Source organism: Notothenia rossii, assembly GCF_949606895.1.
Source record: "Notothenia rossii genome assembly, chromosome: 9".
NCBI classification, from domain to species: Eukaryota; Metazoa; Chordata; class Actinopteri; order Perciformes; family Nototheniidae; genus Notothenia; species Notothenia rossii.
Window position 1 is genome coordinate 216460 of NC_136907.1, and position 11590 is coordinate 228049.

The following is an 11590-nucleotide window of genomic DNA, read 5'->3' on the forward strand; positions in this document are numbered from 1 at the left end:
AGACTGAGAGACTCAGCTGAGCTCAGAGGAGCAGGACACTCAGCTCTGAGATGACTCTTTACGAACTAACTGCCGCTGTGTCTCAGATGGCGTCAGGAAAGGCTCCTGGAATAGATGGATTATTATCTTATGGGACAGGACATTTTGGATGTTTTTAAAGAATGTGTTGAAGAAGGGATGATCCCAGCTTCCTCCAGGCGTGCAGCTCTCTCTCTGCTTCCTAAAAAAGGAGACTTGACCTCTTTCAAAAACTGGAGACCAGTGGCTCTTTTATGTACGGACTACAAAATCCTCTCAAAGGATTTATCAAACCGATTCAAACTTTGTATTGGTCAATTGATTGTTGTGGATCAATCTGACTGTGTGCCAGATAGGTCTATGCTTGATAGCTTGTTTTGAATGAGGGATGTGTTTGACATATGTCAATTATATAATATCAATGCTGGCATCATATCAATTGACCAAGAGAAGGCTTTTGATCGTGTAGATCACAAGTTTCTCTTTACCACACTGCAGGCTTTTGGTGTTGGGGAGGGGTTCCTGTCCTGGGTAAGGATTTTGTTTCATGCAGCGTTTTGTGTAATAAAAGTGGGGGGACGGTTGAGTGTCCCTGTGCCGGTTGGGAGGGGGATCAGGCAGGGCTGTCCTGTCTCAGGTCATTGAGCCTCTTCTCTGCAGGTTGAGGAGCCGATTGAGGGGTCTCTGTCTACAGAGATGTCTCACAACCCTCCATATGCAGATGATATAGATATAATTATCGAGGGTCACACAGATGTACAGGAACTGAAAGAAAGCCTTGCCCTTTAAGAAAAAGCATCTTCAGCCAGGGTCAACTGGGGAAAGAGCGAGGCTGTTTTAGTGGGCCAGTGGAGAGGAGGGGACATTCCTCGTCTTCCTGGCGGCATCACGTGGGGTGGACGAGGGATTAAAGTCCTAGGGGTGCAGTTAGGGACTGAGGAGTTTCACAAACAGAACTGGGAGGGAGTGCTTGACAAGGTGGAAGCTAAGTTGTCTAAATGGAGATGGTTGCTACCTCAGCTGTCGTACAGGGGAAGAGCTCTGGTTGTCAATAATCTTGTTGCCTCTTCTCTTTGGCTCAAGCTCATAGTGTTGACACCTCCACCAGGGCTGGTGAAAGAACTACAGCCTTGTAAACTTGTTCTGGTCTGGACAACACTGGCTGAAGGCTTCAGCCCTGTATCTCCCTGTGGCAGAGGGAGGGCAAGGGCTGATAGACATTCAGTCCAGAACAGCTGCTTTTAGACTGCAGACTGCTCAGAGACTGCAGACTGCTCAGAGACTGCTCAGAGACTGCAGACTGCTCAGAGACTGCAGACTGCTCAGAGACTGCTCAGAGACTGCTCAGAGACTGCAGACTGCTCAGAGACTGCAGACTGCTCAGAGACTGCTCAGAGACTGCAGACTGCTCAGAGACTGCTCAGAGACTGCAGACTGCTCAGAGACTGCAGACTGCTCAGAGACTGCAGACTGCTCAGAGACTGCAGACTGCTCAGAGACTGCAGACTGCTCAGAGACTGCTCAGAGACTGCTCAGAGACTGCAGACTGCTCAGAGACTGCTCAGAGACTGCAGACTGCTCAGAGACTGCAGACTGCTCAGAGACTGCTGCACGGCAGCGGGCAGCGCTGGTTGGATCCTGCTCGGCTGCTCCTCAGGAAGGCTGGAAGGCTTGGGATGGATAAACACCTTTTCCTAATCAGGACGACTGAAGCTGACCTGACGGGACTTACATCCTTCTACAGATCCGTTCTTAACGCCTGGCAGACACTAAAGGTCACACGGACCCCGGACCAGAGACGGGAATGTGGTTGTTCGAGGAGCCACTCCAAAAGAATGTCCTCTTCCCAACTGCAACCTTTTCATCTACAGCTTTGGGAACAAAGTTTGTTGAGGCTGGAATCAACAAGCTGGGTCATCTAAAAAGAACGTCAGTTGAAACTCTTTGTAACACCATAAACATCAGGTCTTCCAGAGTGCTACAGAGGATCGTTGAAGACATCATGCAGTCCCTGTCGGCGCCAGAGAGGGCATTCATTGAGGATCCTGCTAGATTGGACACTTGGAAAGAGGAGAATGACTCTGAGTTTCCCTCACTCACCGTTGGTCCTGCTGTCGGAGAGTGGCAAGAGGAGCGGGGAAAACCTCTCTCGCTAAAAACTCCAATTCTGGGCAGTTTCAGTTCCTGTGGGAAAAGCAGCTGTACCAGTGCTGTGTCAAGACGCTTAACATCCGTCTTCTGGCTGAGGTCAAGGAGTCGAGGTGGAACGAGTTGTTCCCTTCAGACTTGACACCTAAAGGCAGGGGGAGGGTCCTGTATAAGCGTCCTGTTGAACAACGGATGGCTGACCTCCAGTGGAGGATTATACATGGAGCTTTAGCTACAGACACCGAGCTCACCTTTACCCAGGTGCTGGGGAGGAGTGCCCTTTTTGCCAGCAGAGGGAAACAGTTGAGCACCTGGTAGTTTCTTGCACGCGGCTAGCCGGCCTATTTGGGTTACTGAAAGGATGGGTGGGAGGGTTAGGGGAGGTGCTTTCACTTCCACTCTCTGTATATGGGCCTAAATATGTGGCAACAAGAGAGGAGTAACTCTCGCTCTGATTAATGCTATTTTTGCAACTGCTAAGCTAGCAATTTGGAGCAGCAGGAAGAGCCAGGTGCTAGGGGCTGGACAGATGTTGCTCAGAGTGTGAAGGGTTAGGAGCAGGAAGAACCAGGTGCTAGGGGCTGGACAGATGTTGATCAGAGTGTGAAGGGTTAGGAGCAGGAAGAACCAGGTGCTAGGGGCTGGACAGATGTTGATCAGAGTGTGAAGGGTTAGGAGCAGGAAGGACCAGGTGCTAGGGGCTGGACAGATGTTGGTCAGAGAGTGAAGGGTTAGGAGCAGGAAGAACCAGGTGCTAGGGGCTGGACAGATGTTGATCAGAGTGTGAAGGGTTAGGAGCAGGAAGAACCAGGTGCTAGGGGCTGGACAGATGTTGATCAGAGTGTGAAGGGTTAGGAGCAGGAAGAACCAGGTGCTAGGGGCTGGACAGATGTTGATCAGAGTGAAGGGTTAGGAGCAGGAAGAACCAGGTGCTAGGGGCTGGACAGATGTTGATCAGAGAGTGAAGGGTTAGGAGCAGGAAGAACCAGGTGCTAGGGGCTGGACAGATGTTGGTCAGAGTGTGAAGGGTTAGGAGCAGGAAGAACCAGGTGCTAGGGGCTGGACAGATGTTGATCAGAGAGTGAAGGGTTAGGAGCAGGAAGAACCAGGTGCTAGGGGCTGGACAGATGTTGATCAGAGTGAAGGGTTAGGAGCAGGAAGAACCAGGTGCTAGGGGCTGGACAGATGTTGATCAGAGAGTGAAGGGTTAGGAGCAGGAAGAACCAGGTGCTAGGGGCTGGACAGATGTTGATCAGAGTGAAGGGTTAGGAGCAGGAAGAACCAGGTGCTAGGGGCTGGACAGATGTTGATCAGAGAGTGAAGGGTTAGGAGCAGGAAGAACCAGGTGCTAGGGGCTGGACAGATGTTGATCAGAGTGTGAAGGGTTAGGAGCAGGAAGAACCAAGTGCTAGGGGCTGGACAGATGTTGGTCAGAGAGTGAAGGGTTAGGAGCAGGAAGAACCAAGTGCTAGGGGCTGGACAGATGTTGATCAGTGAGTGAAGGGTTAGGAGCAGGAAGAACCAAGTGCTAGGGGCTGGACAGATGTTGATCAGAGTGTGAAGGGTTAGGAGCAGGAAGAACCAGGTGCTAGGGGCTGGATAGATGTTGATCAGAGAGTGAAGGGTTAGGAGCAGGAAGAACCAGGTGCTAGGGGCTGGACAGATGTTGATCAGTGAGTGAAGGGTTAGGAGCAGGAAGAACCAAGTGCTAGGGGCTGGACAGATGTTGATCAGAGTGTGAAGGGTTAGGAGCAGGAAGAACCAGGTGCTAGGGGCTGGATAGATGTTGATCAGTGTGAAGGGTTAGGAGCAGGAAGAACCAAGTGCTAGGGGCTGGACAGATGTTGGTCAGAGAGTGAAGGGTTAGGAGCAGGAAGAACTGGGTGCTAGGGGCTGGACAGATGTTGATCAGTGAGTGAAGGGTTAGGAGCAGGAAGAACCAAGTGCTAGGGGCTGGACAGATGTTGATCAGTGAGTGAAGGGTTAGGAGCAGGAAGAACCAAGTGCTAGGGGCTGGACAGATGTTGATCAGAGTGTGAAGGGTTAGGAGCAGGAAGAACCAGGTGCTAGGGGCTGGACAGATGTTGATCAGTGTGAAGGGTTAGGAGCAGGAAGAACCAAGTGCTAGGGGCTGGACAGATGTTGATCAGAGTGTGAAGGGTTAGGAGCAGGAAGAACCAGGTGCTAGGAGCTGGATAGATGTTGATCAGAGTGTGAAGGGTTAGGAGCAGGAAGAACCAGGTGCTAGGGGCTGGACAGATGTTGATCAGAGTGAAGGGTTAGGAGCAGGAAGAACCAAGTGCTAGGGGCTGGATAGATGTTGATCAGAGTGTGAAGGGTTAGGAGCAGGAAGAACCAGGTGCTAGGAGCTGGATAGATGTTGATCAGAGTGTGAAGGGTTAGGAGCAGGAAGAACCAGGTGCTAGGGGCTGGACAGATGTTGATCAGAGTGAAGGGTTAGGAGCAGGAAGAACCAGGTGCTAGGGGTTGGACAGATGTTGATCAGAGTGAAGGGTTAGGAGCAGGAAGAACCAGGTGCTAGGGGCTGGACAGATGTTGATCAGAGTGAAGGGTTAGGAGCAGGAAGAACCAGGTGCTAGGGGTTGGACAGATGTTGATCAGAGTGAAGGGTTAGGAGCAGGAAGAACCAGGTGCTAGGGGCTGGACAGATGTTGATCAGAGTGAAGGGTTAGGAGCAGGAAGAACCAGGTGCTAGGGGCTGGACAGATGTTGATCAGAGTGAAGGGTTAGGAGCAGGAAGAACCAGGTGCTAGGGGCTGGACAGATGTTGATCAGAGTGAAGGGTTAGGAGCAGGAAGAACCAGGTGCTAGGGGCTGGACAGATGTTGATCAGAGAGTGAAGGGTTAGGAGCAGGAAGAACCAGGTGCTAGGGGCTGGACAGATGTTGATCAGAGTGAAGGGTTAGGAGCAGGAAGAACCAGGTGCTAGGGGCTGGACAGATGTTGATCAGAGTGAAGGGTTAGGAGCAGGAAGAACCAGGTGCTAGGGGCTGGACAGATGTTGATCAGAGAGTGAAGGGTTAGGAGCAGGAAGAACCAGGTGCTAGGGGCTGGACAGATGTTGATCAGAGTGAAGGGTTAGGAGCAGGAAGAACCAGGTGCTAGGGGCTGGACAGATGTTGATCAGAGAGTGAAGGGTTAGGAGCAGGAAGAACCAGGTGCTAGGAGCTGGATAGATGTTGATCAGAGTGAAGGGTTAGGAGCAGGAAGAACCAGTTGCTAGGGGTTGGACAGATGTTGATCAGAGAGTGAAGGGTTAGGAGCAGGAAGAACCAGTTGCTAGGGGTTGGACAGATGTTGATCAGAGATTGAAGGGTTAGGAGCAGGAAGAACCAGGTGCTAGGGGCTGGACAGATGTTGATCAGAGTGAAGGGTTAGGAGCAGGAAGAACCAGGTGCTAGGGGCTGGACAGATGTTGATCAGAGAGTGAAGGGTTAGGAGCAGGAAGAACCAGGTGCTAGGGGCTGGACAGATGTTGATCAGAGAGTGAAGGGTTAGGAGCAGGAAGAACCAGGTGCTAGGGGCTGGACAGATGTTGATCAGAGTGAAGGGTTAGGAGCAGGAAGAACCAGGTGCTAGGGGCTGGACAGATGTTGATCAGTGTGAAGGGTTAGGAGCAGGAAGAACCAGGTGCTAGGGGTTGGACAGATGTTGATCAGAGAGTGAAGGGTTAGGAGCAGGAAGAACCAGGTGCTAGGGGCTGGACAGATGTTGATCAGAGTGAAGGGTTAGGAGCAGGAAGAACCAGGTGCTAGGGGTTGGACAGATGTTGATCAGAGAGTGAAGGGTTAGGAGCAGGAAGAACCAGGTGCTAGGGGCTAGACAGATGTCTGTAGTTATTAGGGTCAGATTTATCGCTGTTTTTATGAGACCACGATTCCAGCTGTCAGGGAAGTAACCTCCAATCAGGATCAGATTGAATAGTTTGAGTATAGCCAGTCTGAGTGTTGTAGCATCTCGTTCCTGTTCAGTAATTAGAAAGTCCAAAGGGTTCTGGGAGTCCTTGATGACCAATTCTAATTGGTTGAGCTTTTCAGTTATGTGTGTTTGTTCTGAGTCAGAGTTGAGAGGGATGTTACCGTACAGATGTTTGAAGTGATCGGTCCAGATGGCTCCATTCTGTATAACTGGGTCATCGTGTTTACTTTTATTTAGATTTTTCCAATTTCCCAGAATCAGTTTGTGTTTAAAGAATCCTCGATTATTGTTAGTGGTTTTTGTGTTTGCTGAGCCTTCTTGGTTTTGATTGTACGTTTGTATTGTTTGAGCATGTCGCAGTAAAGAGGCGTACGTCTGCGTTGCTGGGATCTCTATGTTTTTGGTTCCATATTTTCCTCAGTTTTTTCCTCTTTTGTTGGCATTCTTCATCAAAGCAGTTGATTTCTTTTTGTTTTGGGGGCTTGTTGCTGCATTTCTTCAGTTGGGATGTACGAGCTGTTCTCATGAAGATGTGGTTAATTGTTCTAACTGTCAGGTCTATGCCTTCTTCATTGTGGTCATATGTGGAGTCCAGAGAGGTGTCTAAGAGTCTTTGGATGTGTTCGTTTCCAATAGCTTTCTGGAACTCTGGTGCACTGTCCGGAGCCCAGTTATAGATTATTGGGTTCAGATTGAGGACTGTTAGTTTCTGTTCTTTTCATGAACACAGTCATCTGGCTGTGGTCAGATAGAGGTGTTAGAGGTTTGACTATAAATGAACTGAGAGAGAGCGGGTCCAAATCAGTTATCATGTAATCTACGGTACTCGTGCCAAGAGATGAGCAGAAGGTGGGTCTTCCCAAAGAGTCACCTCTAAACCTACCGTTAACGATGTACAGACTGAGGCTTTGACAGAGTCGGAGCAGGTCTTTCCCATTCTTGTTTATCTGAGGGTCAGAATTATGGCGAGGAAGATTTGTGGTGTTGCGGGGAAAGCTTTGTCCAAATAGATGTTTGTTACCACTCTCTGAGTCTGAGTCTGGATGGGTTCCAGGACGTGCGTTGAGGTCTCCACAGATCAACACTTTTCCTTGGGCCTGAAATCTGCAGATTTGGGTGTGGAGGTGTGGGAATATTCCCTCGCTGTAGGAAGGAGAGTCACTCGGAGGAACATATATTGTACAGAAAAACAAATCATTTTCTGTACATGCGATGCTTTTGGATAGTTTGATCCAGATGTGGGAGGGCTCGGATTTTATTATTGTTATATATTTTGAGAGTTCGAATTTGTGCCAAATTATAATGCCTCCTGAGTCTCTCCCTTTTTTGATTGCTGGGTTTTTGATCGAGGGCAGAAGAATTAGTTTGTAATTTGGGGGACAGTGGATGTTGGAATCAGATCCACACCAGGTCTCTTGGAGGATGATAATGTCTACATGTTGTGTGTTCTCTTTAAATTCATCTGTTCTATATTTCTGTCCAAACAGAGAAGAATGTATACCTTGGAGTGTGTGTGTGTTTGTGTGTGTGTGTGTGTGTGTGTGTGTGTGTGTGTGTGTGTGTGTGTGTGTGTGTGTGTGTGTGTGTGTGTGTGTGTGTGTGTGTGTGTGTGTGTGTGTGTGTGTGTGTGTGTGTGTGTGTGTGTGTGTGTGTGTGTGTGTGTGTGTGTGTGTGTGTGTGTGTGTGTGTGTGTGTGTGTGTGTGGTTCCCCCAGTTTGGCCTTTGTGAGAACATCAAGTGCATTATCTGTTCTTGTTCCATATTTGTTCTACTTTTTGTCCAGGAAAGAGTTGTTCTTCATCTAAGAATTTTCCATTTGAGTCAATAAGAATTATTACTTCAGCATCAGTCGCTTCTGAGTCGGTTGTTATTTTGATTGTGGAAGGAGGAATATTGTCTAGCTGGTAGCTGGTAGCTGGTAGCTGGTAGCTGGTTGTGACCGACAATACATCTAATCTAAACTCATTTAATATTGAATCCCACACTTGGCCATTGAGAACATCAATTCGTAACTAACCTCGTTTAAAGCACTTTTGTTTTAATACTATGGATTTAGTTGACACTACTAGCCGAGTTTCTTTTGTGCAATATCTCGCGGGCAGGTACATTGAAGAAGAAGAAGAAGAAGAAGAAGAAGAAATACGCTAACGCTACAAACAGGCACAACACTGTTACTCTGTTTTTACTGACATGTAACATTTGATTTCACCTTGCTCTGTTTTTTAACACACTTTCAAAAACGGTGTGGTTTCCGGGTCGGCGAGAGAGTGCAAAATTCTGCAGTTCCCGGAAGAAACAAATGTAAAAAGAGAAATCCCCAACGAGGCGTTCTGGGGCAGACAGGTCTTCTCTGTGTTAGAGTGTTACTCCCTACAGGGTGTACTCTGAGGGTTTTGACTCTGCAGACCGTTCACATTCAGATAACCTTCATAACACACAAGGGGACGGGCAAGAACCGGAAAAGCATGACATGGGACCTTTAAGACTACAAGCTCACTTTGGGATGAGGCTTCTTACACGTTGCTTGACTGCCCCACATATCTGATCCAAACATAGTAACGTGTATTGGGGGAAATAATTATTAAAGTTATTTAATAATTGTGACATTTATTTTACTTTTTGAAGGATGAACGATGCTCAAAGAGAGGGGGCAAAGAATACATCTGAGGGAGCAATGCCCCTTTTGCCCTTGTCCTGATGGGGGTCTACGGGAAGTACTGTCCGTCTTTGTCCTCAAAACACGTCTCATATTTACACCTGAAGAGGAACCAGTACTACAGGAAGTACTGGTTCCTCTATGTTGGTAGAACTGCAATAAAACACCAGAGTACACACTTCCTGTGAAAATCACTTTAATTTCTGTGTTCATTTCACAAAAAAATCATCTGTCATCAAACGTTCACAAAACAAAACATCCACAGGTCTGAAGAAGGAGGGGGTGGGGGATCTGTGTGATTGTTCGGAGAGCTAGGGGGGGTCAGGGTCCGTGTGCTTGGTCAGAGCGTTGAGGGGCGTCAGGATCTGCGTGATTGGTCAGAGCGTTGGGGGGGTCAGGATCTGTGTGATTGGTCGGAGAGCTAGGGGGGGTCAGGGTCCCTGTGATTGGTTTGAGCGCTGGGGAGGTCAGGATCCCTGTGATTGGTCAGAGCATTGGGGGGGTCAGGATCTGTGTGATTGGTCGGAGAGCTAGGGGGGGTCCGGGTCCCTGTGATTGGTTTGAGCGCTGGGGAGGTCAGGATCCCTGTGATTGGTCAGAGCGTTGGGGGGGGTCAGGATCTGTGTGATTGGTCAGAGAGCATTGGGGGGGTCATGGTCCATGTGATTGGTCAGAGCGCTGGGGGGGGTCAGGATCCGTGCGATTGGTCAGAGCGCTGGGGGGGTGAGGGTTCATGTGATTGGTCAGAGTGTTTGGGGGGGTCAGGGTCCATGTGATTGGTCAGAGCGCTGGGGGGTGAGGGTCCATGTGATTGGTCAGAGTGTTTGGGGGGTCAGGATCCATGTGATTGGTCAGAGCGTTGGGGGGGGTCAGGGTCCATGTGATTGGTCAGAGCGTTGGGGGGGTCAGGGTCCATGTGATTGGTCAGAGAGCGCTGGGGGGGGGGTCAGGATCCGTGTGATTGGTCAGAGTGTTTGGGGGGTCAGGATCCGTGTGATTGGTCAGAGCGTTGGGGGGGTCAGGGTCCATGTGATTGGTCAGAGCGTTGGGGGGGTCAGGGTCCATGTGATTGGTCAGAGAGCGCTGGGGGGGGGTCAGGATCCGTGTGATTGGTGAGAGCAGTGGTTCCCAAACTTTTTCAATCGGGCCCCCCTTGGGTAATTGGAAATATTTTCGGGAACCTACCCAACCCGGTTCCCATCTATATTGGTAGGATTAGTTGTATATTATAATAAACATTACATTTTCTCTGCTAATAATAATAAGATACAAAGATCCAACCATAATTTTATATTTCATTATGGATTACACATGAACAAAAGTGCTTGTAATAGATACTGTGAATTAATTTGGCCTAATTAAAACTGGTTGGCCTTCTTCCCAGAGTAGTAGATTTTTAAATTCAATATTTTTTAAGGAAAATATATGAATGAACTACTATTTCTACTGCAGGCTGCAAACGATCACATCCCTTTACCATTCCTATTCCACACATAGCCTATCAATGACTTGTGTGTGCTTGCTTTCCCTCGCAGATCTTCTCAAACCGGGGCTGTTGTTTTGAGACTGCCACTCTCAGTTCATCCTCAATGTTCAGCTTTGATCTGTATTTCGTTTTGATGGCAGCAACAGCAGAAAAAGCGTATCTCACACAAGTAGGATGTTGCCAAAGGCAGCATTATGCCCACAGCTCTCTGACCAATGAGATAATTTCGAGCAGTGTTTGTTTACAATTGAATAATAATAATAATACATTTGATTTATATAGCACACTTTAAAAACAACGTCATCTCAGGGTCCGTGTGATTGGTCAGAGAGCGTTGAGGGGTCAGGATCCTAGTGATTGGTCAGAGAGCGTTGAGGGGTCAGGATCCTAGTGATTGGTCAGAGAACATTGAGGGGTCAGGATCCGTGGGATTGGTCAAAGCGTTGGGGGGGTCAGGGTCTGTGTGATTGGTCAGAGCATTGGGGGGGTCAAGGTCCGTGTGATTGGTCAGAGAGCGCTGGGGGGGGGTCAGGATCCATGTGATTGGTTAGAGCATTAGGGGGGTCAGGGTCCGTGTGATTGGTCAGAGCGTTGGGGGGGTCAAGATCCGTGTGATTGGTCAGAGAGCGCTGGGGGGGGTCAGGATCCATGTGATTGGTTAGAGCATTAGGGGGGTCAGGGTCCGTGTGATTGGTCAGAGCGTTGGGGGGGTCAGGGTGCGTGTGATTGGTCAGAGCATTGGTGGGGTCAAGGTCCGTGTGATTGGTCAGAGAGCGCTGGGGGGGGGGTCAGGATCCCTGTGATTGGTCAGAGCATTGGGGGGGTCAGGGTGCGTGTGATTGGTCAGAGCGCTGGGTGGGGTCAGGGTCCGTGTGATTGGTCAGAGCGTTGGGGGGGTCAGGATCTGTGTGATTGGTCAGAGCGCTGGGGGGGGTCAGGGTCCGTGTGATTGGTCAGAGTGTTGGGGGGGTCAGGATCTGTGTGATTGGTCAGAGCGTTGGGGGGGTCAGGATCTGTGTGATTGGTCAGAGCGTTGGGGGGGGCAGGATCCGTGCAAGTGATCAGAGCGTTGGGGGGTTCAGGGTCTGTGTGATTGGTCAGAGCATTGGGGGGGTCAGGGTCCGTGTGATTGGTAAGACCGTTGGGGGGGGTCAGGGTCCGTGTGATTGGTAAGACCGTTGGGGGGGGTCAGGATCCGTGTGATTGGTCAGAGCGCTGGGGGGGGTCAGGATCTGTGTGATTGGTTATAGCATAAGGGGGTCAGTGTCCGTGTGATTGGTCAGAGCGTTGGGGGGGTCAGGGTCCGTGTGATTGGTCAGAGCGTTGGGGGGGGTCAGGATCCG